A 27,739-nucleotide genomic window follows, 5' to 3' on the forward strand; every position below is an offset into this window, starting at 1 on the left:
CAGATTTGTTCCTCGGAGGGTAACTTTGTAGGTGCAATCCCATGGTCATTCATGACCAAAGGGGGGTCTCAAACATACCATTCTACCTACCCACATATAACGTAGTGTAGCAGTGAATTTCCCACCTAACTCTCACAAACCTCTGGCACAACTTTTTCCCTTTCTTTCCCATTACTTGCTTTTACTATCTATGTTGCCATCCTCCTCCCATTCCCTTCCCATCATACTTTAACTTATCATCATCACTATTCTCTCTCTCTCCTATTTTCCCTCTCAGTCATGAGGGTTGTTAAGTCTAGTGAGTTTACACACAAGTGGTGGTGCCACATTCGAAGCACCCAGCGCAGTATGTAAAATGGCTGGCAAACAAAGCAGCGACAAAATAGAGTTAAATTGGCTATTTTGTTTCTGTGGCAAGAAATCAAACGGAGTGAATGAAGTTTGTGTGCTGAGAGAGATTGAGGAGTGTGATGCATGAAGGTATCCTTCATAATTCAATTGATGGTGTTGCAAGAATTGTAGTGCTGGGTAAAAGCCATCCATTTTGTAGGAGTTAGAGGTTTTTAGCTAGGCTTTGTATTTCTTGTTTTTGCTTGAGCTTGTTTTTACTCTTTAGTTTTTTTCTCTAAACAGAGATCTATCCCAATCAATGGAAACACATCATAGCATATCCTATTCGCATGCAGGAAACTATATCTGATCCTTCCAACCCTAACTTCTAATGTCTCAGAAGTCAAAAAGGAGGTGGTTGTAGATAACCTGAGATAAGGAGACATATTGCAGTGTTTTCTTAGATTGTAGTAGGTAGGGCTCTCTCTCTCTCATCCCCTCTCTCTGTCAAGGTCTACCACTATGAGGCTTATTTATAGCTAGTCTAGATAATGTCATGCCAGACCTGCCCTACCTCATGAATAGAGACCTGGAAAGCATCCTTCAATATCTATCTGCATACCCCATCATTTATGCCCACTTGATACACCCATGTATCTCACCCTTATCTTCTCTGCTCTATCACATCCCTTAAATTCCAAACTAAACAAGTAGCCTAATTATTCCTCTCTAGGGCTGCAACTCTCTCAAATTTCCTCCCTGTTCATGCTTCTCCTACATACCTCAACTTTAAAACATATTCCAGCTGAACATCACTAGCCTCAATTTCACTAGTTTGCAAAGGTCATGGACACATTCCCCTTCCTCTTCCTTCTCCTCCTCTGCCTTTGACTAACCAATTATAAACTAGTCAACGAAGGAGTCTTTACGCAGTTGCTTGACCTGCATGGAATTACAAACAAATCTCCCAAATCACACATAACCATCTTAAAAAAACGAAGGACCAAATTGATATATCACTCTACGTCTTGTGTTACGTATGACATCTTTAATTAGGCAGTCTAGACCTTTAAATTTAAAAAAAATGTTATTTAACTTATATTATTTTATATTTTAACTGTGTGTTTTTTAAATATATCTTTACATTCTTTATTTTTTCTTTACTTATCTGTTAAACTTTTCTTTTCCTGAAATTAATTGAAAATACTAAAAGCTCCCCTATTTAATCACAATAATTCTATGTTAATAATTGCCAAAGAGTAAGACTCAATATATTTTATGGGATAAGTTTAAGTTTTAATAGTTTAATCAATAGATGAAGAAATTTTTCGAAAAATATTTATTAAATAAATTGAAACAAATTTTTTTATATGAAATAAATCTATGAAAGCTTAAGCTTTTGTTTCGTAAGTTTATATTTGTTTACTTCTTTTAAAAACATAATACGTACTTTTTCTTAGGAGAAAAAAAAATAGTAAAAACAGCTGTACACAAACGTCATTAGTGATATTTTGGGCCCTGTTTCTGGCACATCCGTTTTTAAAACAAAGCAATTTAAATATCTTATCAAAGATAGTTGTAAACATCAAATACATCTAATTATCTTTCGTTAAATGTTATATTAGGCATAATAAATAACATTAGCTATTGACATTCGATCTTGTTTAAATTAAAAATGAGATTTAGTAATATGTGTTAACGGTATATGTTAAAAGTACGGATGCCCAAAAATGCTTCTATGCTAAGCGATTACATGGAGCTATTCTGATTACATTTCATCATGGATGCAGATAGTTTCTTTAAAAGAGTGGCTCGGTTTACTGTAGGAACCTAGTAAGAAAACTTAGGAAAACTTCTGTAAATGACTGATTTAATGAGTTTCTGTTTTCATTGCTTTATTTACTGAGTAAAACTTGATTTTTTTCACTCACGCACTATGCTGTAATATAAATTGCTGTCATTGTGTGTAAGTCCTTGTCAGTCAATAAGCGACTCAAAATATTTGGTTAATAATTTTGACTATTATTTATGATATTAAATGAAATGTGACTTCGCGAGATCGTTGCCAGTGCCCCCTGGACTGGCTTGTACGGGTGGCACATAAAAGACACCATTTCGAGCGTGGCCGTTTTCGTGCGGGTGACACGTAAAAGCACCCACTACACTCTCTGAGTGGTTGGCGTTAGGAAGGGCATCCAGCTGTAGAAACTCTGCCAAATTAGACTGGAGCCTGGTGTTGCCATCCGGTTTCACCAGTCCTCAGTCAAATCGTCCAACCCATGCTAGCATGGAAAGCGGACGTTAAACGATGATGATGATGATGATGATTCTTGTTCCTCTTCTAATCTTTAAATTTTACTCTATTGTCTTTAAAACGAAGGAACACGAGCTTGTCTGCAAGTATTTACCTTAGAATAATTAATAAAATAAATATTTGTAGGTCCCATCCATATCTAGCAACTGGAACTTGTTTATGCAACTACCCTCATCCATACACATCACATAATTCCAGTGCAGTTTTCTCTCTTGCACACTTGATCTGATACCTCTTTTGCCCAATTTTTCCCTCAACATTTTTGCACTTCTACATGCACACTGATCCTGCACATCCAGCAGAGCATAGCTTCATTTCTTTCTAGTCTTTGTATGTCCTCTGCATTCAATGATTTACTTTTCACTGTCACGTAGCATTGCTGATCTGTTGGTAACAAAAGCTTCTCTCTAAGAGCGGAAGGCAGATTGTATGATGCTTGTGTAAAAGCAGCAATACTACATGGTAGTGAAATGTGAGCTGTGAATGCAAAGAAAATTTAATAAAATAGGTCAAGTGTATTGGGATCATTCTGTAGAGTGAATGGTAGGAACAAAACTGGGATCTTAAAGTTAGAAGATAGCTGAGAAATTAGGTCAAGACATAAGAGTACTGAAGTAAATGTCTTACATTGTTTAGGTTTTACATCTTTTAATTTTGTGCTTAAATCATATCAGGGTCTCACCAGGATCAAATGCTTGAAATTATAGGTGCAAGCAATAGTTGTGTGGTTAAGAAGGTTGCTTCCTAACCATATGGTTAAGAAGGTTCAGTCCCACTGTTTAACAACTTGAACAAGCACCTACTCTAGCTCCAAGTTGACTAAAGCCTTGTGCATGGTTTTGATAAATGGAAACTGAAAGAAACTCGGAGTGGTTGGTGTTAGGAAGGGCATCCAGGTGTAGAAACACTGCCAGATCAGACTGGAGCCTGGTACAGCCTCCTGGCTTCCCACACCCCAGTCAAACCATCCAACCCATGTTAGCATGGAAAACGGATGTTAAACGATGATGATGATGACGAGCTTCTTTCAGTTTTTGTCTACCAAATCCACTCACAAATCTTTGGTCGGCCCGGGGCTATAGTAGAAGACACTTGCCCAAGGTTCCACACAGTGGGACTGAATCCAGAACCATGAGGTTGAAAAGTAAGCTACTTACCACACAGCCACTCCTGTGCCTATACACACACACACACATAGGCGCATGGCCTAGAGGTTAGGGAGTTGCACTCACCATTGCCAGATTGCAGGTTCGATTCCCAAACCAAGCAGTACATTGTGTTCTTGAGCAAAACACTTCATTTCATATGGATGCACCCTGTAATGGACTAGACTTCCGATCAATGGGCAATGTTGGCCTGCTCACCTAGTCAGCAGGGTGGCGTCATCATTCGAAAGCTAAAACAATACTAAGCACATTGAGACCAGCGATGTATAACAACATCTGATAGTCTGCTCGACCGCATGATATATAGCCATCTATGTATTATACTTAATGTATACTTACGATCAATAGGCCAGTTACTGCAGCATTTGTTTTGAGAGAACATCTGTTATGGATGTGATGTGTTAAGAATGCTATAAGTATCAGGGGCAGATGAAACTTCCTCCCCGTAGCAGCCATCAAGAACTGGATGCCTTTTCAACCTTTTGGGCCTTTTCCATGATGTGCACGTGCAACCAGTTGCATGCTTAGATGAGAATTTATCGCCTCTGATACAGGAAAAAGTGAATGTAACATTCACTGATGTTGCAAATAGCAGCAATACAATCTTTTATCCAAGTACCTACAGGGCTTTTCATTTGACTCAACTGAAAGATTTGGAAAATCTTCCTAATTTGGATATGTTGTTTAACTCCACATCAGCTCTGATCAAACAATTCTAGGATTCAAAAAGGCATTCTAGCCATACTCATCCAGCCTTTTTGGATGTTTGGGGTGATTTAGCTGCTATTTCTTGCTGGTCGAGTCATTATGTAGAACAGCAGTTTCCTTTCAGGACAATAGTTACGGGTGTCAAAGGTTTTAAATTATAAGAAAAAAAAAAAAAATTCAGAATTCAGATTGACACAAAATGTGTCAGAGTTCACATTCCCAAAATAGAAGAGTGCAGAAACTGTGAAAATATACACTTATACATTCAGAGCAAAATCAATTTTCCTCTGGGGTTTATATCTTTTCTACTGGAAAAGATATAAAAAAATAAAAAAATCACTCTGTTCTTCACATACCTTAACCCTTCTGATACCAACACATCTGAGACAGTCTCTGGTTCTATGATACAAATTTCCTGTTTTAACCCATTTGTTACCATATTTCTGTTGAAATACACTGCTTTTGTTTCAATTAATTTTGAAAATGATGAATGTAGTGCATGCCCAAACATGCAGTGGATAATCAAATGGAGTGCAGTGTTACTGTGTAACATACCATATATATATATATATATATATATATATATATATATATATATATATATGTATATATATATAATTTTTAAAGTTCACTTTTCCATGCTTGTATTGGTCAAAGGGAGTTTATTGGAGCAGATTTTCTACGGCCAGATACCCTTCTTGTCATCAACACTTATCTGTTTCCAAGTAAGGTAATATTTTCTCCATGGCCAAATGTTTTCATAGAATATTGGAAGTGAATGACACTGCTTGTATGATGGTGATGTTTGTTTACAATTAACACACAGTGTCAAGACAAGGAAACACTACACACACACAATGGGCTTTTTTTTTGAGTCTGACTACCAAATCCACTCACAAAACTTTGGTTAACCTGGGGTTATAGCAGAAGACACTTATTGAAGGTGCTGCATAGTGGGACTGAACCCAAGACCATCTGGTTGCACCTATCACTACATAAAATTAATGGAAATCCTCCACCTTCTCCTCATAATCATCATCGATTATAATCAAAGAAAATATAGGGCCTGTGCTCTCCATAGAGCTTTATGAAGATTTGTATGGCTAAAGTTATCAGAGTTTTGTATTTTCTTTATTTCAGCTGTTTGATTCATCCAGTGGAATTGGTCAGAAAGCTTATTTGAAGAATTAACTGAGATCACCTTGCATCAATAAAGAAAGAAGTTCATTTTAACAGAAGTGCATATTTTACAACTGATCCCAATATACTGGTATCAAGGCTGGATTAAGATCATCTGATGAAGGCTAAACACAGCCAAACAATGTTGCCGATGCAAATCCTTCAATTTAGATACAAGTGCTGAATGGGAAAAAAATAGATTGAAAATCCAGTTTTCTTTCAATCAATACACCTCAACTAAATATAACCTGTATTTTAAAAAATGAATAGATTTACTTATAAGAACAGGGTAAAGATTCAAATTCTCAGCCTTTTTTTAATTCTTAAAAAATGTCAATTTACCATTTGTGCCATGGTAAATCCAGCACTATAAAAAAAAATCCATAGTACCATCCCCTTCCCTTGGTGCCCTAAGCACGTGCTTCTTTTGTTAAATGGTTTCTCTGGTCCTGATTGGAAATAATCATCGTATTGGATCCAGAAAAATAGCATCCATAATTGTTTTCGATTGATTGTAAACATAGGTATGCTATTCTATGATGGTTCTGTAATTTAAAGGGAAATTAAAATGAAATAAAAAGTGACAATAGGGAAGCTAATTATTGATTTTTGTTCTGTTGTTTAGCTTTCGGTTATCATTTTCATATTCGTAATAATTTTCCCCGAAAATTACGTACGGAACCGTTTATTAAAATATAACGTTGAACTAGTGTGAATAATAGTTTGAAAGGCAGTCCGCAATTACTTTTGAGAGAACTACAATACGACGAAGAGGAGAAAATGTCATTTTCATAAATATATGACCTGAAAGAGCTTCCGTATATATTTAATTGTTGGTGATGAGTTTACTTCCGCTGAAGCAGCACTCAGAACTGTGACGTCATCACATTATGGCGCAGGAAGTGTGAACAGGTGCCTGTTGTTATTCGATAAAAATGGTTCCCATCACATTTTTGGTTAATAATCTCTCTGGTTATCAGGTTTTTTTAAGGATTAACTATAGTCAAGGTTAGTCTAAAAGCTTTCTATTACTGTTGACTTTATGGATTTGTACCCTTGCGTAGTAATTTTTCATAAAAGGATGTTTTTTTTTTCAATGTCTGATTTCACTACCACACCACGTCAATACTAAAAAAAAAAGAAAAGGAAAATATTCTCTCTATCTCTAAAATTGCCAATTTTCTGTTTAGGAAACATTTATTTGATTTTTAATTTTGATAATATGCACAAAGCTCTTTACTAACTCCACTCTTTATACTAAACCGAAATATGAATTTTACGATGTTACTGCTACATCTTAAACAGTTTGACATTTTTATGCATCATCTTGCTACAATAATAACATAAAACACCTCTTTTTTTGTTAAATTTTTTGTTTAGATATTGAAATGTATATTATTGTTTATCATTCGGAATTTATTGCTTCTTAATGATAACTAAGATTAGAACTACTAGAATACATTTTAATAGAGTATGCTGCAATTTGTTATTAATGTATCTAACAACAGATTTGATTCATCAGATTTATTATTATTGACACAGATTTCTTTATATTCCATATTTACTATTCTTTTGTCCTTCTCACTTTTGTTGTAATACACGGACCAAAGTCGATATTATTATAAAATAAAACCTAGTAAATAAAGCCCTATTTCTTTGTATGGTTTCTAATTTCATTGATACGTACCTTGTATTATCATCATTGAGTGACTATTTTAAATATCAATTTATTAAATAGTTCAAAATCAAGATTGTTTTGATCCTGTCATGATGGCACTAAACTGAATTCAGTTCACACTATAGTCAGCTTGTCTTTTCATCTCTCTAGAGTGGTGTTTTGTCAATCGACGGTATCCTTTCCCTGCAAAATTGGCCTTCTGCCTAGTCAAGAGATATCGTCTAGAGGGGAAAAAAACCTCCCCAAAGAAATAGATAACAGAAATGAAATCGTTCTGTGAATTTAACTTCGAAAAATTTTATTAAACAAATATTTTAATTCATCGCTCAATAAATTGTTTCTGAAATATTCCCTTCCATATTTTATGATCCAGGATTTTTTGGCATCTTAAACAGAACTAGTTACTTCCGCCTTCAGCTCACTACTGGCATTACTGTGAATGGAGAAGTTTGCTTTGTTTTGTTTCAAGTTCTAATAAAGACTTAGGCACAAATCACATATTTGATTTGTTACCGAGTTTTTACGTTTTCATCTTTTGTATTAAAATAGTTTCTCGGTTAATTAATTTCTCCACGGTATATAATAGCAACATGTACAAGTTGATGTAATTCCCCTACTGTCTATAATTGAATAATTGTTTATTATTGACAAATAAAGAAAATATTATTTTCATTATTATTAACCCTAAATAATAACTTTGTTATCACTTCTGTAAATTTCACTAAAACATTTTTTACTTGGAAACTGCTTTGGTGACTATTTTGTATATTTTTGTACTTTAGGTTGTTTTTGTTTATATGCTAAACTGAATTAGGTCAATAGTATATCTGTGTCAAAAAACTTCATATTGGTGTTGTTTTTAACATTATATTTATCTTTTAAATTGCACGTGAAAGTGATGGGTGATGTCTCGTAAAATACTTTATTACTTTTTTCGATTATTTAAAGGTAAATGGTAATAGTTTGGGAGTAAGTTTAAGAATCTATTTTGTTTTTATTATTCTGTAGTTAATAGTAATTCAAGTCATTAATGTATTTCTGTGTTAATCCATTTACTAAGATTTTCTATTTTTCGCATTTTGAAGGAAATAAATGTTATTTGAGTAGAAGCTGAGCATTTTTTATAGGTCCTCTTCCTTTACCAAAATTGCCAAATACCAAAGGAAAAAATAATTGATCTATTAAAATAGTTTACTCATAGCAATTGCTCATCTTTAGTCACAAAACTAGAAGTATTTGTATATATTTGAGTATGGAAGGAAAATAACGAGGTTCAAATTAGCGCAACCATATCCGAACCTTCTGCTATATTTTATAGGACATGAAGTATAAATTCTAAAGACAGAGAACAATCTTCCATCATAATTTGAAATTTTACATTGCCTCATGCTTTGCGATGCTCTGCAATTGAAAGCTAATTATATGCAGAACTGATCTACTCTGTTGGCATTTGTCTACCCCCATCATATTTACAAACAGTGACTCTATTTCTTTTTTGGTAATGCAAGCAGACTGTCATGTTTCCAAAGCCAATATATTTATTTATTCACACACACACACACAAAAGAGTAATAGTGGTGGTGATAATTTAGGCTGTGCATCTTGTTGCTAGTTATTAACTTTTCAATCTTATTTCCTAAAATGTTTTTGAAAAAAGATCGTTGTTCGTTCAAAATTTGATATATATATATATATATATATATATATAAAGACTATAAAAGCCTGATTTTAGAGATGTATTTATTTATCTTTATTATTTGGAAGAAAATCGTCTCTTCCATTGAAACAATTCCTACTATATATAATTCTAAGTATATATAAATTTTTTACACTTGAACGAGTTTTAGTTTATTACTTAATTAATACAGTCATTAATTTTATGTTGAATATACCTAGTGCTCCTCCCCCATTTTTTAAAAGGACTTATTCAGTGTTCACTTTCTGTGCATTCTATGTACTGTACATGCACTTTCGGCTACCTTTTCTGATGAGTTGTAGTGCACCTGAGCACTGTATACAATAAATTCATCATCATCATTATTATTATATTTTTCACATGTATTTTTTTTTGTTCGGTCAGTTTGGCTATTTTGGCTTTATATAGCATATTTTTAAACCATTGTGTAAACCAAGAAGTCGTTCATTCATTCATTACCTTAAAAAAAACATTATTAATAAAGGGATATGCTGGACCAGACCAAGGTTCTTAACTTTATCATTATTTTTAAAGGTTGTTTACAACTTTCCAATAATTTTCTTAATATCGTTTGAAAGACTTAAGTGAAAAAAAAAAACAAAATAAAACATTCACTTCAAATTTTATTACTTTTATTGCTAAGATAACTTTTGGAACTATCATATCTACCTTTAGTTATTATATCTATATATATCGGCAACCAGAAAAGGGGTGGGTGTATATATTTAAAAAATTTCGCTTTGATTTCATTTTGGTTCTTTTATTGCTAAGAAATCGTTTTGCCCCCAGTTTTTTTTTCTTTTACATCGGTGCTAATGTGCAACGAATATAATAAATAGGAACATTTTACCAAATAGTCTTTAAAAAGTCTTGATCAAATTCTAACGTCTCACAATTAAGCCAGAATACTGCCCCCTTTTTCCTCTCATTGCTGACTAATAATATCATCACTATCATTATCATCAAATTATTAAATCAGGAATCACTTGGTTTCTTATTGTTTAGGGAAATGTTTTATTGGATACCATTAAATTTATCTTTATTGACAACAGTAGATCGAGTAGTGACCTCTCTATGGTCACTCGATCTGCTGGAAATAGCAGCTAAATCTCTCTGAAATGCCTTTAAAAAATGAGTACATTGGATAGTGTAGTCTTAGAAACACCATGGTTGAATAAAACGGATGGTTACAACAGGAACACTGTTGATCATACGTAGGCTGGTCCATGACGAACTCAAAACAGTATATTAAGTATGAAAAAATTTTGTTGTTTTAAAGGAATTTTTTTCGAATATTAATTGATACATACTTAAAATAACTTCTAATTAACTTTTTATTCTGATATAAATTATAGGGTAAGGAGTTTCTCTTAAATAGGGAGCCTTGTAGTTGTAAAATGGAGTTAATCTTTTTTCATGAGTTAGATCGTCAATTTATATAGCAATTAGTGAATTACAAGTGATCTTGATTTGCCCTATGTCAGTCATGATTGAGCTGATCTACACTCCAACCGTGACTATCCAGTTTTTAATTTTATTTTCAGACATAACGTCATCTAAGACTATATTATTTAATTTGTTCTTACTCTTTTAAGACGATACGATGTTATCTGGCTGCTATTTCTCGCAGCTCAAGTGACTACATAAGAGGCTGTCTCTGAGTTGATTTGATAGTTATGACAGGTAACTTTTGTAAAACAAGTATAGTCTTACTCTCGTATAAGAAACGTAAAATGCAATAGTGGAGGCAGTCCTCCCTTTGAAATGCTGCTACAACGAGGAATGGGGTGGGTTGTCGGGAGAGGTTAGTAGTATTAATGGTGTTCATTTTGAACTTCTTTCTGCAACCCGGTGTTTTAGGAAGAATACATTGTCAGGGAATGGAATTATAGAGGAGTACAGATCTGTGGAAGAAAGAATGATTGCAAAAATTATTTTGTACGGTGAGACATTAATTAGGGTTAAAGAAAGAAAGCCAGAAGTGGGCTTGCAGTGTCTCAGAGAAGAGAAAAAAAAATGCACGAGTTGAAATTAGCAGGAAGTGGTAGGCGGGGAACAGGAAAAAGGTTCAACCAATTTATCATGGTTATTTTTGTAAAACTTTCTTATGGTATTTATTCTTTTCTACTCCAGGCACAAGGCCCGAAATTTTGGGCGAGGGGGCCAGTCGATTAGATCGATCCTAGTACGCAACTGGTACTTAATTTATCGATTCTGGAAGGATGAAAGGCAAAGTCGACTCTTATGATATTTATTGAGTTCGATAAAATTGAATTAAAGATAATTTAAGAGAAAAATTTGCTTTGTCAATAAGCATTTAAAAGTATTATTATTGACTCAGTAACGTAAAAAAAACGTATCATTATTATTGATTCAATATTTGCTTCCCAGCATTGCCTTAGATTTGGAGAGAAATGAATAAGATTTAAAAAAAAAACCTTTTGAGATTTCTAGTCCTGGTTGAATTGCTAAATGTACACTACTTGACTGTTAAGATGCCACAATGTTATTTTAGGGTTATTTATTTATTCATTTATTAGTATAATATATATTAATTATAAGGAGTTAAATCTGTAGCAACTTGAACAAAATTTAAATTTTAAATAATCTTCAAAGACTATTTATATATTTGAAAGTTTTTTTTTTTTAGATGAGCTACTGGTAAAATATTTTTTAAATGTACTAATGCTTTAGTAGAGTGACTTTAAAAAAATCTGTCACCTCCAGAACACATTCTTGAATAACAAATATTCACCACAATGTATGAAATTTGTATCCACTAACGGACAAAACTAAAATCCAGTGACATTCTTTTTATTTATATATTTCATGGAGATAGATTTATCAGGAAGAAGTGACTGTCCATGATCTTCTCAAAGCATCTGAAACTTGTTAGATTTATTATAAGGCAGATATATAACATCAATTTTCTGAAACAACAACATACTCCATTGTTTTTTCAGTAGAACAAAACACAGCAAACAACTGTATGATGTATGAAAGTACTGGATTCATAATATTCTGTGTATTTGCAAAGAAACTTATTGATAAATTCACTTTGCAACAGTATCGTCTTGGGTTCTATTCTGTGGCATGCTACCTTGGGCAAGTGTCTCCTACCATAATTTCAGATTGACTAATACTTTGGGAATAGAATTTGGTAGGCAGAAGTTGTGTGGTTGTTTGCTCTGTACACACACAAAGACATCATGTTTTAACATCTGTTTTCTGTGCTGGCATAATTGGGGCAAGTTGACAGAATCAAACAGGTCAGAGGTCAGATACTGGAGCATTGTGCTCCATATCTGCTTCGGCATGGTTTCTATGGCTGGATATTCTCCTTAATACCAATCATTATATATATATATATAGTGTACTGTGTACTTTTCTGCATTGCATCAGCAATGACCATGTAAGTTGCAAAACTAAGATCCTCATCGACTGAGTGGACAACTTAGTCATGTGATCTCACTAGAGATCAGTGATCTCATTAGTGTTGGGGCCACGAATAAAAATAAATTGATGAGAAAGGATGAACTGGGGCTTTCAAACGAAGTTTCTTGTGATATTTGTTCTGACAGAGTTGCACAGACAAACCTGTAACCATAAAATGTGATATATACATATATAAAGAAGAATGAGATATGATCTGATAAGTTCAGGAGAAAAGAAATGTGATTTGATATATTGATATAAAATATCAAATGAAAGTATAATAGAACATTTGTGATTGGAAATTACAGTACAATTTGGAATGAAGTTTTTGTTACAGACAAATAACCAAAATGAGAAGTTAGAATAGTCAAAGAGGTGGTGCACATCATGCTGAGATTCCCAATCAATAAACCCAGAATAAACTGTTTTTAATGAATTGTGTTTAAATGTGCCAAAATTTCACAAAAAATTTACTATAGGATTAGGGTTAAATGTTCATTCTCTGTATTAGAAATAAAGGTTTTAATTTTTAACTCAGTATCTTGAGATCAGCCTTCACACCAGTTCTTTTATCTTTCTTGGCCTTCCATTTCTGCAGGCTCATTCCACTTGGTTTTCTTGAGGCTTCTTCACCCATCATCTTCCATATGCATCACGTGTTTGCACCAGTGTAGTCTTCTTTCTTGTACACTTTATCTGATTTGTCTTATATTCAACGTTTCCTCTCAATTCATATGTGTTCTGTCGTTCATGCATGTTAAAATTACATATCCAGCAGAAATTTTCAGCCTCTTTCTTTCTAACCTTCACACCATTTTACATTCAGTGGACCTGTATCACCTATGCAATACCACACTTCGTATACAAGCATCATACAATCTACCTTTCACTTTAATTAGAGAAGTCCTTTGTTGCCAACAGAGGTAATAGTGCCCTGAACTTCATTATTAACAATGAAATGCAAATCTATAATTGTCCTAATGTTAAAGAACTTTGTTGAATCTTATTATTACATCATAGATTTTAATTACATAGGTATACCAGCAATAATTTTGTATTTTTAGATATAAAAACCAATTCGTTTAATCAGTCAGTTTATCATCATTCTGTCTCCCAGTTTGATCTTTTAGTTACATCTCATTTTTACCATCCATTTTTTTCACTAATGCACAACAATGAATGACCTATGCAGTAAACATGATGATTGTCTCCTCTTGTCAGATGATACCTGTCTCACCTTCAACCTGGTTGTTCTGATTTACTTTCATCCTTGCAAGTTTATTGATATTACTTTTCACATTTTGCCATGCATCCACTGCTGTAGGGCTTCGCAAAAACAAAACAGATCACGACATGAAATGATTGTGGGATGTCTGTGTGTCATTAGATTTAAGAAAGAAAAGCTTGTACAACACTCTTGTCTCTCTCTCGATCACCATAGTCAGGTCAGTTCCAGTGACAAGCATTTTAAGATGACCGATACTATTTTGACTGCAAGTTTTATGTCAGAGTATCTTTCTCCTTGAAGGGCTGCCTTCCCTATGTCTTTGTTAAATATAACCCTTGTATATAGAACACTATATACAGGATACAGCATACTGTATACAGCATATAGTATGAGCCAATAAGGGGAGGTTCTGTGTGGCCTTTATATTGATAGAAATAGTATTGAAATCTCCAGTCACTCACTCCTGTCTTAAAAAAAGGGCTTTGGATTGGGAACACAATACTTGAAAAATGATGGGATAATCTAAACTGAAATGCCTTTTATGATAGGTTTGTTTGATTAATGCTGACCTGTGGTTTAACAGCAACAACATCCTGTATTTATATGTTCAGCGAATTCTTTTGTAACAAATTTCATTGTGGACGTTTTTGTTTTTCCTTGGTTCTCATCTTGGGTATAATTTTCCTTTGAATTTCCTGATTCATTCATAAAATTATAAGAGCAATGATAATTTATGCTGTGATGTCCTTCCTGCTGCCAATCCTACTGAAATGAGGAAAATCTCTTTGTCATAATCGACATATTTTTCTGTTCATTTTGCACTCATGATACAATTTCAAGTATGCCCTACCTCCAGTCTTGTTCAGGTCAAGTGTCATAACCTCTATTGACCAATCAGAACAGACTATGAACTTTTGCCCTTGACTGTTCCTGATATTCAGTGCATGTGATGTGAGTAATTAATTTGAGATCCAGCCATACCTCCTCTGATTGCAATACCTATACAATTCAGTGTATATCTATTCATCTCTTATACTAAATATAACAATTATGCTAAAGATAACAATTATTTTGAGGTTAATAGATTTTAGAGATATCCCACTATTGTTAGCCCCCTTTCCTGTTTCAGCTTTTCACAGCAATCTAACTGACTACACATAAAATGAACTAACAATGGAGCCTTTAAGTGGTTGTCAAAGCTTCTTGAAATGGCAGTCAAATCTCAAATCACATCCTACTGCTTGAAAAGAACACATTGAGTATTGTAGTTCTATACAACCATAAAAAGACAGGATGGTTATGGTGGAATGTCTTTGATCATGTCTTGTAGAATGAGATTGACTTGGGTTAAGCACCTACAAATATGTATTAAAGTTGCTATATAATAATAATAATAATAATAATAATAATTATTATTATTATTATCATTATTATTATTATTATTATTATTAGTGGTAGTAGTAGTAGTAGTAGCAGCAGCAGTATTTAAGATGTCATCCAATATTGTGATGTAGATTGAAGATATTGTGTGTACTGTCCGTCAAGTCACAACAAGGACCTCAGTCAGACAGAACTTTACACAGCATGCATTCAGTTCCAAGTAAGGCTGATTTTTACAATACATCAAGGTAGGGGTTTTTGTCTAAAATGTCCAGATGTTTCTTCAGGTTGGGTGGTATTAAACCCAATACTCCGATGACAACAGGAACAACCATTATGTTTGACTCTCACAGCTGCTACATCTTGGCAATCTCAACTTTCAGGTCACCATATTTGTCGACCTTCTATCTTTCTTTCATGATAATATGTTAATCTCTTAGCACTGCCACATTGATTATTAGGCACACTTGCTTGCTTTCGTGCTTATTATCATTTAGATGGCAAGCTGGCAGAATTGTTAGGACAATGGGCAAAATGCTTAATGGCATTTCGTCTGTCCTTACGTTCTAAATTCAAATTCCATCAAGGTTGACTTTGCCTTTCAGTCTTGATGAAGTAAGTACCAGTTATGCATTAGGGTCGATGTAACAACTTTCCCCCTCCCCCAGAATTTCAGGCCTTGTGCCTATAGTAGAAAGAATTATTATTATTGTTATTTAGGTGGCAAGATGGCAGACTTATTAGCATGCTGGATAAAATGCTTAGTGGCATTTCATCCGTCTTTATTTTCTGAGCTCAAATTCCACTGAGGTCAACTTTATCTTTCATCCCTTCAGATTGATAAAGTACCAGTCATATAAAAACTTAATTCCTTTAATAAGTCAATTTATCATCATTCTGTCTCCCAGTTTGATCTTTTAGTTACATCTCATTTTTACCATCCATTTTTTCACTAATGCACAACAATGAATGACCTATGCAGTAAACATGATGATTGTCTCCTCTTGTCAGATGATACCTGTCTCACCTTCAACCTGGTTGTTCTGATTTACTTTCATCCTTGCAAGTTTATTGATATTACTTTTCACATTTTGCCATGCATCCACTGCTGTAGGGCTTCGCAAAAACAAAACAGATCACGACATGAAATGATTGTGGGATGTCTGTGTGTCATTAGATTTAAGAAAGAAAAGCTTGTACAACACTCTTGTCTCTCTCTCGATCACCATAGTCAGGTCAGTTCCAGTGACAAGCATTTTAAGATGACCGATACTATTTTGACTGCAAGTTTTATGTCGGAGTATCTTTCTCCTTGAAGGGCTGCCTTCCCCAGGTCTTTCTTTCATGATAATATGTTGATGTAATCAATTAGCCCCCTCACTAAAAATCTTGGACCTTGTTCCTACAGTAGAAAAAATTATTATATAATGGAAGCTGGCAAAATTGAAAGAGTACTGGGCAAAATACTAGGTGTTATTTAGTTACATCTCTTTGTGTTCTGAGCTCAAATCCCATCAGGATCAGTTTTGCCTTTCATCACTCCAATTAAGTGTTGGAGTCAGTATAGTCAACAATACCTTCCTTTGAGCTTCTGTCAGAAATCATTATTTTCATTTATTCCAAGCAGGAGCATCTATTGTTTTTCTAGGCCCTTTTGTACTGGCAAGGTAAAAACATTGACATTCCTCTTCAATTTCTGTAAACACTGTTTCTTACTTGCTTGTATTTATGTTAGGTTCATCAGGATGGGTTTAGCTGGTTCCAGTCAGTGAATCCACAGCATCTCAAACAGAAAGTAACCATGCTTGGGGGGGATCACGGCCAACCAATAGTGATCCTACTGATGGATGCCATACATGTGAGGACAAGATATTGATTTAAGATTCAGATTGATCCCAACTTGTGCATTTTTTTCAGCCGTCCACCTCATTGGGAAGGGATCCAGTGTGACTGGATTGCAGATGATTTTATCTTGTGGATGACAGGAGTGCATGGCCAAAACTAACAGTGGCACTTCTTGAGCAGGATTATTTCAATACAAAACTGGTATTTAATTTATTGATTCCAAAAGGATGGAAAGTAAAGTTGACCATGGTAGTATTTGAACCTGAGAGTACAGAGAACAGTAACAAGTACCAGAAGGCAATCTATCTAATACTTTAACAACTTGGCTGATTTACTGATACACACACAGACACACAAATGCATGATATGATATAGGACATTTACGATCACTGATCTCAATCAGAGAAGGAATGGGACCTCTAGTTGAACTTGAACCTTGTATCTCTTGCATTGTTGGTGACTGTGTTAGCATTATGCCACAGAATGGACACCTTACACAACCTGTCAAAATACACTTTATAAATATTTTACTCATATAAATTAACAACTCTCCTTCACTATGTATTGCATGGGAATCAATAAATAATCTTGTGATTTAACCCTCCCATAATAAATAGGCTATGCTGCTATTGTCATGTCATAGTTTCCTCACTACAACAGACATGTAGATGCATAGTATAAAATCTTCTCCGATCACTTGAAATCTAACAAAACACTGATTCTGGCATTGTTCTCTCCATTACCTTCAATATATTCAGTTGATACTGCCTCTTAAAATAAAGTGCTTTATGTAAAAAAAATCATCATTTACTGTTCATGGGTTAGACAGTTTGAAAGGATCTGATGAGCCCAGTGACTGCATTGCACTCCACTGTCTGTTCTGGTATGGTTTCTACAGCTGAATGTCCTTCCTAATACTGACCCCTTGACAGCATGTACTGGGTGCATCTTTTTTTTTGTGCTACCAGCACTAGTGAAGCTGCAAGACCATGAACCCCAAGAGGGGGAGATGGAACGTTTTTTATGCTAGGAGAATAAGGAGTAAGAGAAGGATAAAAGGATAAAGTATGATAGAAAAAGGCTAGAGCAAAACAGGTTTCTTGGTGTAGAGAAGCTACATGACTACTCACATTTTAGAAGAGAAAGAGAGAGAGAGTGAGGGGGAGGCTAAAAACAACAACAAAAAATCATGTATTCAATGCTTTTAATCTAAACTACTATATAACATTCTTAAGTAAATGTCAAATCTTTGATGTGTAAGTTGTAGGTCAACAATACTTGGATATTTTATAATTAAGGACGATTAACATTTTCTACTTACTGCATAGAAACCTGTTAGGTGCCACTCCTTTCCCAAGATTGATATCGTTGATATTCCTGCAGATAAAACCATTGCATTTGCTGCATATTTTGCCTTGAACTCCACAAAGCAGAAACACATAAACTTCTTTTGGATCCCACTTGGTCTCACCATTACATATACATAGACACCTAGTGCAAAAGACTTCTTCAGTCACTCCAGACTCAGTTTAGGTCACTGGTTGGTTCTGACAATAGTCTTTTCATTACTTTCAAATGATATGTTCCTCTCTGAACTCTTTAATTGTTCTCCCTTACTGTATGAGTCTGACCTAATGGCAATGTGTGATGCGATGTTTCATCTCTACAGCATGGCATCCTATTCAATGCACTAACAATTTTCCCTATCTACCATTTTTCTGCATTGATATTTTAACCCTTTAACATTCGCATAATTCTCTCAAAAGTAACATTTATTTATTTACATTGCTTTGAATTAATCATGCATTATCTTGTAGTTTTGACATTTTGATGAGGTAACTGTTGATTTTCAGAATAATATTGTAGGGCAGGTGTGAAAAGCTAGATCTGGCCAGTCCGAACATAAAACATGTAGAGTATTTTGGGTGGATATAGCTGGTTTAAATGTCAGAGAGTTAATTATTGTTTCTGGAAGGACAAAAGATAAAGTTGACTTTAGCGGGATTTGAACACAAAACACAAGAAGGTGGATTTGTCACTACAAGACATTTCATCCGATGCCTTAACCATTCAGCCAATTCATTGCTTACATACATTTATGGTGATAATATGACATTAACCAAAATGACAAATCAAGGATATAGTGTGTGTGTGTGTGTGTGATACTATAATATACTTAGAAGTATCATATGGTTCTGATATAACCTTTGCATGCTGTATGTAATTTAAACCTTATGCACTTTTATATGGTATAAACATCAAGAGAGTAATGTTGAGCTTTGCCTGTTTTGATTTCAGAGAGATGTTAACTGTCCCCCCCCCCTCTCTTAGTCAGTACACTGTGCCATTTGTTGTTTAGGTCACAATCCATGTATCTTCTGATTGTTTCAGTGGTCTTTGTCTGCCAAAGTTTCCAACTGAAAAAATAAAAAATAATAAATAAATACAGATGGCCAGGGACATGAGGTAAATACTTCCTGCCAGTTTTAATCATGTCTATATTTGTTACGTTTTTGATTGGTTCCCATTATTGGTGGTTGGATAAGTTTGTTTATTCGGTCCAGTTTCAAAGACAACTGTGTTTCCATCACATTTTTACTACCTTAGCCTCTCTCTTTCTTTTCCTCCCCCTCCCTCTCTCCCATACATGCAACTTGAAGTTGGATACTATGTCAGTACGCAGCCCATCATCATCTTCATCGTCCTTTTACATTCACTTTCCATGTAGGTACACCTTGGATGGGTCCAAGTCGGTTCCATCTGGAGCTACTGCTCTCCTAGGTAGATTTTCCATATGTCATCATCTTCATCATACATCCATGCTGGCATGGATTGAATGGTTTAGCAGGATCCAATGGGCCCGAAGACTGCATCATGCTCCTGTGTCTGTTTTGGCATGGTTTCTATGGCTGGATGTCCTTCCTAGCACCAACCACTTTACAGTATGTACTGGGTGCCTTTTTTTTTTTTTTTGTACCAACAGCATTAGTGAGATTACCATGCAGCTTGGAAGACTACGAACCTTGAGGGGGGCAACTTTATGCTAGGAGATGAGGAGGTGATAGTACCAAACCAAAATTCTTCCATGGTCCAGAGAAATCAATGAACTTAATGTAATCATACTCAATATATTATTGGCACATATTTTCTTGACCTCAAAGGGATGAAAAGAATACTTCATCCTAATTAGATTTGAACACAGCATAGAATATACAAAACTAAATTCTGCAAGTCTAAAAATTTGGTACTCTTCCAGCCTAATAATATAACATATATATGACTATATTGCAACTTTTAAGACATTTTCACTAAACGATGATATAAATTCAAAGCTGTGTTTAATAATACAGATAAAGGCTCAGGCTTTTTATGAAAAAGAGAAAAGAATTAGAAATAATTCAGTTTTGTGATATGGAGATAAGTCTTTTGCATTACTTTTTCTACTGGTTTGTCATTGGAATGTGATCTGCTAGAGTACTACCTTCAAGAGTCTTAGTTGATGACATCAACCTCTGTACTTTTACCTCAGTCTGGTACTTATTTTGTAGACTGTTACCTTTTGATGTGAATGAGTACCACTCTGCATACAGTTTTACACTCATACACACACACACATGATTCTCTTTACATTCACTTCTCCATACTGGCATGGGTTGGACAATTCATCACAGATCAAGTCAGTTCTTATTCAGATTTACTTGCCCTCCTAACTAGGTTAAGGACTGCATCTTGCTCATATGTTTCATTTTTGGTAGGTCTGCATTGTCCTGAGGGCATTTTATAATGTTACCAGCACTTGAAAGGTTGTCTTGTTCACAGTAACACTAAAGAATCCTCTCTACCTTCCTCTATCTCTGTTTGTTTCTTCACCGGCATCAGAGGGTTGTCTTGTTTTTAGGCATCAAGGAGACAGTGACAGGTGACCAAGACTCTGGCAATATACCATACTTGTGTTGACCTGTCAAGCCAAATGAGACCATAGTCATGGCCGATGCCGGTATCAGGTCAATGGCACCTGTGCCAGTGGCATGTAAAAAGCACTCACTTTCAGAATGGTTGGCATTAGAAAGGGTATCTAACCGTAGAAGCTTTGCCAGGTCAGATTCGAAACTGGTGCAGCCCCCGGCTTACCAATTTTCAGTCAAACCATCCAATCCATGCCAGCACTGAAAGCGGATGTTAAACGATGATGATGATGATGAAAAGAAGACCAGAGAAAGAGGAAGGATAACATAGGGAAAAGTGATGGAAGAAAACCAGAGTGATGTGAGCAAGAGGGTTCTTTGGGGAAAGTAAAGGAAGGAAGAGAGAGAGAGAGAGAGAGAGAGAGTTATAGGCAACTATATGATGATTGTTGGTGAGGAGATTCAATATGACAGCATGAGTGGTATGGAGGAGGAAGCAGGAATGATAGAATGGAGATAGTGATGGAAGAGAGAGTACTGCCTTTAGTCGAACAAATCGACCCCAGGACTTATTCTTCGTAAGCCTAGTACTTATTTTATTGGCTTCTTTTGCCGAACTGCTAAGTTATGGGGGACATAGACACACCAACATTGGTTATCAAGTGATGGTGGGGGTACAAACACATGCACATACATACATGCACACACACACACATACACACATATACGATGGGCTTCTTTCAGTTTCTGTCTACCAAATCCACTCACAAGGTTTTGGTTGGTCCTAGGCTATAGTAGAAGACACTTGCCCAAGATGCTACGCAGTAGAACTAAAACCGGAACCATGTGGTTGGTAAGCAAGCTACTTACCACACAGCCACTCCGGCACATACACACACATACACACACACACACACACACACACACACATATATTAGAAGGTTTGGAGGTGATGTACAGGTATTATATATTAGAAAAAATAAGGTACTCAGAGATCTAGATGGTTGTACATTTACAGATTTTTATTAATATGTCACATGTTTTTATACATTATATATTAGCACTTGCATCTATTCTAGTAGAAATTAGAATCTGAAGATTCTACTAGAATAAATGCAAGTGGTACTATATATGATTTATAAAAACATGTGACATATTAATAAAATTCTGTAAATGTACAACCATCCAGATCTCTGAGTACCTTATTTTTTCTAATATATATATATATATAGATATATGTATGTATATATACACACACACAACAGGCATCTGCATAGTTTCTCTTTACCAAATTCCACTCACAAGGTTATCCTGGGGGTACAGTTTAGTAGAAGTCATCTGGTCAAAGTGCTGACCAGCAATATCAAAATATCTGGAACCACATGGTTACAAAACAAACTCCTTTAACCACATGGTTATCGTTTGCTTTGTTCATATTTTACAAATCTCTTTTTCACAAAGAAGTAAAAAGGTTACAGTGAACTGGCTGAATTTAGTATATTACTGCTGCTTATTTTATCAATTCTAGTATTGATGAAATAAAAGGTCACAACAACCTCATGATTTCAGCTCCTGCCTGAATGCTATGTAGCTTTTAATTTAACTATTTATCATCTATGTCGTTTCTACCTTCCTATTACATAGAGACTGCTTGGGCCAATCTACTTTCCTATTATCTCTTTTCTTTTCCTTGTTTCTGCCATTGGACTGTGGCCATGCTGGGGCACCACCTCAAAGGGTTTGTTTGAACAAACTGACCCCAGTAATTTTTTCTTTTTTTTTTTTTAAAGTTTGGTACTTATTCTATCAGTCTCTATTGCCAAACTGCTAAGTTTCTGGGGGACATAAACAAACCAACACTGGTTAAGGATTGCAGGGGACAAACATAAACACAGACATGCACACACACACACTCACACACACATGCACATCACAGTCTTCCACACAGTTTCCATGTTGCAAATTTATTCACAAGGCATTGATCAGCCCAGGGCCGAAGACAGTTGCAAAGCCAGTTTCTTAACCACATAGCTATGGTTACACAGAAATTGTTTGGAAAAAATCTAACGAAAATGTAGAAAAGAAATTTTAAAAAGGCTGATGCAATCTATTTGCCATTATTAAGATTGTATGATGAAAAATTATAATTAAAAAGAAAACCATTTATTTTGCTTTTGTATTTTAAATTGAAGTGGGAGTCATCATTGGACTGCAGCCATTCTGGAGCTGCATCTTAGGTTTTTTTTTTGTCAATCAAATGACTTTTGTACTTATTTTAAATTTTCTACTTAACTTACTGGTCTGCTTCTTGCTAAATTGCTATGTTATTGTGATACAAACAAACCCACACGGGTTATCAAGTAGTGAAAGGGGGATATATGTGCGATGGTGCCACATAAAAAGCACTCAGTCCACTCTATGAGGTGGTTGGTGTTTGGAAGGGCATCCAGCTGTAAAAAACATGCCATAACAGACACAGTCGCCTGGTGTAGTCTTCTACCTGTCAAACCAGCCAACCCATACCAGCATGGAAGATAGGCATTAAATGATGATGATGATATATATATTCATTCAATTACGAATTAAAAGCAGCATGAGTGTTGTATACTTTATTGACTGCACATATTCAGTATATGTGTTTTGTTTGTTTGCCAACTTGTTGCGGTATAGTGCTTTGAGGACGACTTCTTTGTTGCACTGGGTGTTAAAATACCTGAAAGTTGTAGACAGGCAAGACAACTTGCCTCCAATCCCATTCAGGAGTGATGGATACCAATTTTTCACCATTTTATATATATATATATATATATATCATCATCATCATCATCATCGTTTAACGTCCGCTTTCCATGCTAGCATGGGTTGGACGATTTGACTGAGGACTGGTGCAACCGGATGGCTACACCAGGCTCCAATCTAATTTGGCAGAGTTTCTACAGCTGGATGCCCTTCCTAACGCCAACCACTCAGAGAGTGTAGTGGGTGCTTTTACATGTCACCCGCACGAAAACGGCCACGCTCGAAATGGTGTCTTTTATGTGCCACCCGCACAAGAGTCAGTCCAGGGGCACTGGCAACGATCTCGCTCGAAAACCCTACAAGGCTAGCCAGAGTCAGGCGATACTGGCAATGGTCACGCTCAGGATGGTACATCTTATGTGCCACCCGCACAAGAGCCAGTCCAGGGGCCCTGGCAACGATCTCACTTGGCTTGCTGGGTCTTCTCACGCACAGCACATTTCCAAAGGTCTCGGTCAGTAGTCATCGCTTCGGTGAGGCCCAATGTTATATATATATATATATATATATCTTATCTTTCACTTGTTTCAGTCATTTTATTGTGGCCATGCTGGGGCACAGCCTTGAAGAGTTTTAGTTGATCAAATCGACCCTAGGACTTTTATTCTCTCGGTCTCTTTTGCTGAACCGCTAAGTTATGAGGATGTAAACACACCAATACCAGTTGTCAAGCAGTGGTGGTGAACAAACACAGCCACAAAGACACACACACACACACACACACACACACACACACACACACACACACACACACACACACACAATGGGCTTCTTTCAGTTTCTGTCTACCAAATCCCCTCACAAGGCTTTGGTTGGCCTGAGGCTGTAGTAGAAGACACTTGCCCAAGGTTCCATGCATGTAGGACTGAACCTGGAATCATGTGGTTGGGAAACGACTGCTACTGTTGTGTTTAAAAATCTAATGCAATGAAAGATTCGCTGATGATCTGTTCTGGTTAAGCATCCATATGCACTTGGAATACCCAAATGCAGGTTTCCAAGCAAGTATAATGGTGAAACATACATAGGAACCAATATATAAACCTGTGTTTACTTTAATTTCCTCTACACACACACACACAACTGTTTCTCAATGGTTTCTATCTACCAAATTTACCCATTATGCATTGGTTGGCCAACAGCTATAGTAGAAGATTCTTGCCTGAGTCTTGTACAGTGGAACTAAGCTTAAAATCTTTTGTTTGCCAAGTGAATTTCTTAGGCACACAGCCATGCCTGTCCCCATTGTTTTGTAAAATTATCATTTTATATTTCTTGATGTATCCTCACTTACAAGCTGGAACAGAGAGGATACCTGTGTGCAGTCACCTGACCTGCTAGAAATAGCAACTAAATTCCACACTCTTTTGTTTTAGAAAATGAAGAGGAAATTGGAATATGTAGTCCTAGATATACAAAAAAAAAATTATAATAATAAATAAAAATGTAAAAAAATACTGTGGTCCTGGTAGGAATATTTTTTACCATAACCTTACTTGTATCAGGGCTGACCTGCAACAATCAACAGCAACAACTGGACCAAAGTCATTGTCTTCATAAGTAACCATAGTCAATATTTATTTTGGCTGAGTAGGATTTTCTTTTATAGCAGTTCAATGAATCTGTAAACCATGTGGAGGAAGAAAAAAAACGTTAAAAAAAAAAGAAAAGAAACCTTAGTTGTCAGATAGAAATGAAGTTGTCTCTCTGCTTACGCAACTTCTCTGTTATTGATTTCATCTATAAAAATTAAGAAGATAATGTTCCTCAATTGCATTTATTAAATATATGTTACTAGTGATGATTTTGAAAATAGTCTAATAAAATATGAGATGAAATAATCATTTTGTTGAGAAATATAAGGTGTTGCAGTCAAAATATGATAGATGATATTTGCTTTTCATTTTGTATTGTTTTGTTTTTGTAGTGTGTGTGTGTATATCTATATATAACCTTGCTGATTATTATTATTGTTATACACTCTAATTGCTTACTCAATAAGGATTAAATCTATCAATTGCCTTTTCTCTTTCTTTAGAATCTAGCAATATATACATACATACGTACATATATATATATATATATATATAATAACAGTTTGACTCATCTCTGCATGACTTGTGGCATGTAACTCCAAGGAAATGTGTTGAGTGCTACATTCTTCACTTACTCATGTATGTGTGTTTGTGTAGTGGTGTCTCCTGTTGGTCAATATTGTAGCTGTTAAACTATCCATGATTTGTTTTTAGTGGTGAAGGCTTGTTTTGGGCCAGCCACTTTTTGGAAATACTAATAACAGAAAGTTGGTGCAGTTGTCTGTCAGAAACTCGGTGACAAACAAAACTCTTCTTTTCTTGGGTTAGTTGCCATTGCCATGGTTTAGAGTCCAGCCTGTCCTGATAGGCTAAATGTGCACCAGGGTACCAAACCAGAAATTCTTAAGTCCTTGTGCATATATATATATATATATATATATATATATATATATATATATATATATATATATATATATATATATATAAAGCACCATCTGAATGTTGCCGATGCCAGCACCGCCTTGACTGGCTTCTGTGTCAGTGGCACGTAAAATGCACCAACCGATTGTGGTTGTTGCCAGTCCTATCTGGCCCCTGTGCCGGTGGCATGTAAGAAGCACTCACTACACTCTTGGAGTGGTTGGTGTTAGGAAGGGCATCCAGCTGTAGAAACACTGCCTGATCAGACTGGAGCCTGGTGCAGCCTCCTGGCTTCCCAGACCCCAGTCGAACTGTTCAACTCATGCCAGCATGGAAAACGGACTTTAGACGATGATGATGATGATATATATCTGGCACAAGACCACCTTCTCCAATGCCCCCTCCCCTCTCAAAAGATCTTTGTCTTGCAAGTTACTTGATGACCCTGCCATTGCTGGTACCATGTAAAAAACATCCAGTCCACACTTTAAAGTGGTTGGCATTTGGAAGGGAATCCAGCTGTAAAAAACATACTAAAGTAGACACTGAAGCCGAGTACAGTCTTCTACCTAGTCAGCTCCTGTTAAACTGTCTAACCCATGCCAGCATGGAAAGTGGACGTTAAATGATGAGGATGATATATATTGTGTAATTGGTTAGCTGTTGACTCTCCTGAGTTCATCTGTTGTTTGATAAGTCTTGTTTCTCATCCCCCAAGGTGTTAAAAACCACCTTACTCATCAAGCAGGCTTAGTGGTTTTTCCAAGTTAGTTGCTGACAGCCCAACCATGCAACATGTTATACTGGGGTATATATATATATATGTGTGTGTGTGTGTGTGTATGTGTCAGTGGTATGATTCATCACTATGTTTCTGATGCTTTGTCCTAGTTCTTCTACATGTTTTTTAAGATTTTTTTTTTGCAGTTTTACATTAATTTTTTTCACAGTGGCATGAGGGGGGTCGTTTTTGTTTTTACAGCTCAGTGCCCTTCCTACTGCTAAGTTGTCATCTGTAAAGTATAGAAAGGAACCAATTTTATGTAGTTGACCCTGTTAATAAGAACAAGAACTTAATAAAAACTTTGCCCAAACAAAACAGCAGCCTGTCTGGAGTCCTGTGAGGTGGGGGTGGCTGTGACAGCAAGCGTTGCTGACCATTCTCCACAGCAATACCAGTCATAATCATGTCTGTAAGGTGTGGCTTGTTCTGGAGTGTGCTTCCTCCTTCCCCCATCTTCTGCTTAATTCTCCCCTCTTTTCTTCTTTTTCTTTGTTTCCTTGTAATTCTGATTCAGTCTTTATATAACAAGAAATAAACTGTGATTTAGTAACTGTAGAAGTAAGGCTTAAACTGATGACCATGTAGTCAGTAGCATAAAAACCAGATTTAAAAAAAAAACAAAAAACCCCAGAAAACCTCAAATCTCATTTTGCTTTATAGTATGAATGCTTAGTTTTAAAAAGTTTTCAAAAGACTCAGAATCTATATCGTCTTGCTGTTGTTCATCTTATTTAAACCAAAACAAATAATTACATAGAACTCTTTTATTGGTAAAAATCATACACAGGTCTTCTGACTTGCCAGTTCCTATCAAAGCATCCAACCTATGCCAGCAT

The 27,739-nt window shown here is 35.6% G+C and overlaps 1 protein-coding gene across 1 annotated transcript in view; it reads left to right on the plus strand.

Annotated features, from left to right (window-relative positions):
- Positions 1-6,122: 6,122 nt before the first annotated feature.
- The window catches only part of LOC106870237 (ATP-dependent RNA helicase with zinc finger domain), a 94,426-nt gene continuing 72,809 nt past the window's right edge, over positions 6,123-27,739 (plus strand). Inside the window, exon 1 of the mRNA XM_089354337.1 lies at positions 6,123-6,705. The gene's annotated coding sequence lies outside the window, so the exon portion shown is untranslated. The remainder of the gene's footprint in view (positions 6,706-27,739) is intronic.

The sequence above is a fragment of the Octopus bimaculoides genome, chromosome 6 (genome assembly GCF_046866305.1).
Source record: "Octopus bimaculoides isolate indiv1 chromosome 6, ASM4686630v1, whole genome shotgun sequence".
Taxonomy (NCBI): Eukaryota; Metazoa; Mollusca; class Cephalopoda; order Octopoda; family Octopodidae; genus Octopus; species Octopus bimaculoides.